Genomic DNA, 4519 nt, shown 5'->3' on the forward strand with positions numbered 1-4519 from the left:
CTGAACCCCACAACAGAACATATCCTGTCTTCAGATGGAACTCGTGCTCTTGGACCTGTGTCAAACGCTCAGGGTACATGAATCCTACAGGGCTGCATAGCCACCAGCACATTCTAAGATCTCACTGGTAACAAACCTGTATTGTGCTCCATCTCCATGAACCTCCATGTCAACTCAAGGCATTGGTACTTTGCCCAAGAGCCACCAGAACGAATCTGCCATTTTCCTCAGCTGCAATGGTCAATGGAGGTGTGCTTTCCAGGCATCCATGTGGGAGAGCTCTGCTACCCAAACTTTTAATATGGGGAGCCCTAGAGTAAACAAACCAGACTCCCCCTGTCCGTTAGAAGGAAACCTTGTTGTTTAGAGCATCTAACAAGCCCTTGCGTGGGAAATCCTCCATGGCCTCTTTTTTTTTTTTTCTCTCATTAAACTTTTGTTTTAATGGGTCTCAAAATCCTGTGACAGATTTTTGGTCAAGTTGTTTCCATTAAAAAGTACTGATTTTAAAAACTAATAACTTAAAACTGCCACACACACACACACACACACACACACACACAAATAAACAAATGGTCCACAAAACATTCTCCTTTCCTTCTGAAGGTTTTATGATGCATTGTTATCATTAACCAGTCTTTTACTATTAAACTTAAATGGCCAATTGACACAAACAGTTCTGAGACCGTTTTTCCACCACTGATTAAGACTGGGGTGGTACATATTGGGTATAATATTCATTTAGTCTTCTGAGCTTTCTGGGAAGACTTGGTGACCTTGCCAGCTCCAGCTGCCTTCTTCTCCACTGCTTTGATGACACCCACAGCAACCGTCTGTCTCATTTCACGAACAGCAAAACGGCCCAGAGCAGGATAGTCAGAGAAGCTCTCAACACACATAGGCTTTCCAGGAACCATATCAACAATGGCAGCGTCACCAGATTTCAAGAACTTGGGACCATCTTCCAGCTTTTTTCCAGAACGATGATCTATCTTCTCCTTCAGCTCAGCAAACTTGCAAGCAATGTGAGCTGTGTGACAAACCAGCACAGGTGTATATCCAGCACTAATTTGGCCTGGATGGTTCAGGATAATCACCTGAGCTGTGAAGCCAGCTGCTTCCATTGGTGGGTCATTTTTGCTGTCACCAGCCACATTGCCACAACGAACATCTTTGACAGATACGTTCTTGACATTGAAGCCCACATTGTCCCCAGGAAGAGCCTCACTCAAAGCTTCATGGTGCATTTCAACAGACTTGACTTCAGTTGTAACATTGACTGGAGCAAAAGTGACCACCATGCCAGGCTTAAGGACACCAGTCTCCACTCGGCCCACAGGGACAGTACCGATACCACCAATTTTGTAGACGTCCTGGAGAGGCAGACGCAAGGGCTTGTCAGTTGGACGAGTTGGTGTCAGAATGCAATCCAGAGCTTCAAGCAGTGTGGTTCCACTGGCATTCCCATCTTTATGGGTGACTTTCCATCCCTTGAACCAAGGCATATTAGCACTTGGCTCCAGCATGTTGTCACCATTCCAACCAGAAATCGGCACAAATGCTACTGTGTCGGGGTTGTAGCCAATTTTCTTAATGTAGGTGGTGACTTCCTTAACGATTTCCTCGTATCTCTTCTGGCTGTAGGGTGGCTCAGTGGAATCCATTTTGTTAACACCAACAATTAGTTCTTTTACACCCAGTGTGTAAGCCAGAAGGGCATGCTCTAGAGTCTGCCCGTTCTTGGAGATACCTGCTTCAAATTCACCAACACCAGCAGCAACAGTCAGGACAGCACAGTCAGCCTGGGATGTGCCTGTAATCATGTTCTTGATAAAAGTCTCTGCGTCCTGGAGCATCAATGATAGTCACATAATACTTGCTGGTCTCAAATTTCCACAGGGAGATATCAATGGTGATACCACATTCACATTCAGCTTTCAGTTTATCCAAGACCCAGGCATACTTGAAGGAGCCTTTTCCCATCTCAGCAGCCTCCTTCTAGAAATTTTTGATAGTTCTTTTATCTATCCCACCACATTTGTAGATAAGATGACCAGTAGTGGTAGACTTGCCCGAATCTACGTGTCCGATGACAACAATGTTGATATGAGTCTTTTCCTTCCCCATTCTGGTTTAGGATGAAGCTGTGGTTTTCAGGACACCTGTGTTCTGGCGGCAAACCCATTGCGAAAAAGCCTCCATGGCCTCTTGATGACACCACTTTATTTGTCAGTCATCATAGAAACAAACTCCAGCGTGAGCAAACATCTGACATACACCCTTACTCAGGTGCTGGATATTCAAATAAGCTGCTGTACACTGAAACTGCCTTTTGTTTGGCACTGAATTGAAAAGGAGCTTGGGTTTACAATTTCATCCTCACCCTCCAGGTCTGCAAGTCCTCTTGACAGTGAATTCTGGAGCCACAATGCAGCATTCTGCCTTCCCCATAGAAAGAAGAATGGCCTGGTTTAGTACTCCCAGAAACACCACATGGGGATCAATCTGCTCAGATCACGAGGGAACCCCGATTTATAGGCTGCCATGGCCACTGCTGCTGTGTCTGACAGAGCCTGAGCCCCTACCTCATGGCAGCCACCCAGTGGGCGGGGTCCATATCCAACATGTGAGACTGGCCATGGCCCAGGGCTATCATCTCTACCCATCCTTGGTATTCAGGTATCTGTTCCCTACACCTTTGCTGGAATCACTAACAATGGGGGAACCTGAAGCACAATAGCGAACTCCTTCCCCATGGCAGGAATTCTCGCTGTTGGGATGGTAGTCCAAACCTCAGAGTGGAAGCCAGTTGCAAAGCCAATGAGACTACGCCCACTTATGAGGGCCACCCTGGGCACAAGCAGGCATTTTGACGCTCAGCCTGAGCATGCTTTCAAATAAATGCTCTCAGTTGCACCTCCAGGATCCCGCATTGCAGCCCTGGTACGCCCCTAGGCCCAAATCCTAACACTTGGTGGAATTTTCCAGGCGCCCAGACCCAAAGCCCGTCTCTGGAATCCCTGTTTTGGGGCACCCCTAAGTTGGAAAACAGCACTCTTCCCTTCCCCGAGAAAGCAACCAAACTATTGGGAGCAGTCAGCAACTTTGAGAGGAAAAATCTCCCATTAACCCATGAGACCACACCTGAATTCTGAGCCCATCATGGAAACAAAATCCAGATACAATAGTCTGTGCTACTGCCTTTGAGTCACCTGATTTACAATTTCTGATGAGCTTCCCTCAGGTCTATGCATTGGGCCTGCGATCACCTTGCCTCTAACCCTAACCCCAGTTTGTGTTTGCAGACTTCTCTCCCAAAACCATGGTTCACATGCCCTCCAGGATGGGGCATCTGGAGCCACACCACAGGACATGCCTGCTATCCCCAAAGAAACAGTGCCTGTCACAGTTGCCCAAACCCTCCAGATTAGGAGAAACCTGTAAGGCCCCTGAGCCCACCCATATGAAGGCTGCTCCATATGGAGCATATGGAGGCTTCTCTGGATGCAAATGCACAGTCAAAACACCCTGATCAACTTCATCCATGCAGACATCCAAGTCAATGTTCCTGAGTCAGATGATTGAAACTGACATGCCCCTAAGACCTATTTGGAACTGTAGATTAGGTTTTCAGGCTTCTGTCCTCAGAGGCCTGTTCTTGAATACCAACTTATGATAAAACATGTGGTCCCTGATCCCCACAACTGAACATCTCCTGCCCAGACAGAAGCCTTGCTCTTGGACCTGAGTCAAACCCTCAGGGTATATGAATCCTGCACAGGCCCTTAGCCATCAGCATATTCTAAAATCATCCTGGTAACAAACCAGCATTGTGTCCCATCTTCATGAGACTCATGTCAACTCAAAGAACTGGTACTTTTACTCAGAGTAACAAGACAAACCTGCCATGTTCCTCAGCTGGTAAATAGATGTGTGCTTTCCAGGCATCCACGAGGGAGTGCTCTGATACCCAAACTATCCACATGGGGAACCCTGTAGCAAACAAACACACCCCCCTGTCTGGTAGAAGGTAACTTTGCTGTGTGGAGCATCTCACAAGCCCCACCATGGGAAATCCTCCATGGCCTCTTGACACCACCCCTCCATCTGTTGGTCATCATAGGCATAAAGTCCAGAGTGAGCAAACATCTGACCTCCACCCTTACTCAGGTGCTGGATATTCCTATCAGCCCCTGCACACTGGAAATGCCTTTCACTTGGCACTGGATTTAACCGTAGCTTGCATTTACAATTCCATCCTCACCCTCCTGGTCCACAAGTCCTCTTAATAGTGCATTCTGGAGCCACAACACAGCATTCTGCCTCCCCATAGAAAGAAAAGGGGCCTTGTGAGTCTGCCCAGAAACTCCACATAGGATCAGTCTACTCAACCCTTGAGGGAACCCCAATTTATAGGCTCCGCTAGCACCTAGTGCCGTGTCTGAATGAGCCTGAGCCCCAACCTCGTGTCAGCCACCCAGCGGGAGGGTCGCATATCCAGCATGTGAGATTGGCTATG

General features: G+C 47.6%; 1 pseudogene; it reads right to left on the reverse strand.

Moving 5' to 3' along the window:
* Positions 1 to 622: 622 nt before the first annotated feature.
* On the reverse strand, positions 623 to 2138 carry LOC122898869 (annotated as a pseudogene).
* Between the last annotated feature and the right edge of the window lie 2381 nt (positions 2139 to 4519).

The sequence above is a fragment of the Neovison vison genome, chromosome 2, assembly GCF_020171115.1.
Source record: "Neovison vison isolate M4711 chromosome 2, ASM_NN_V1, whole genome shotgun sequence".
Classification (NCBI taxonomy): Eukaryota; Metazoa; Chordata; class Mammalia; order Carnivora; family Mustelidae; genus Neogale; species Neogale vison.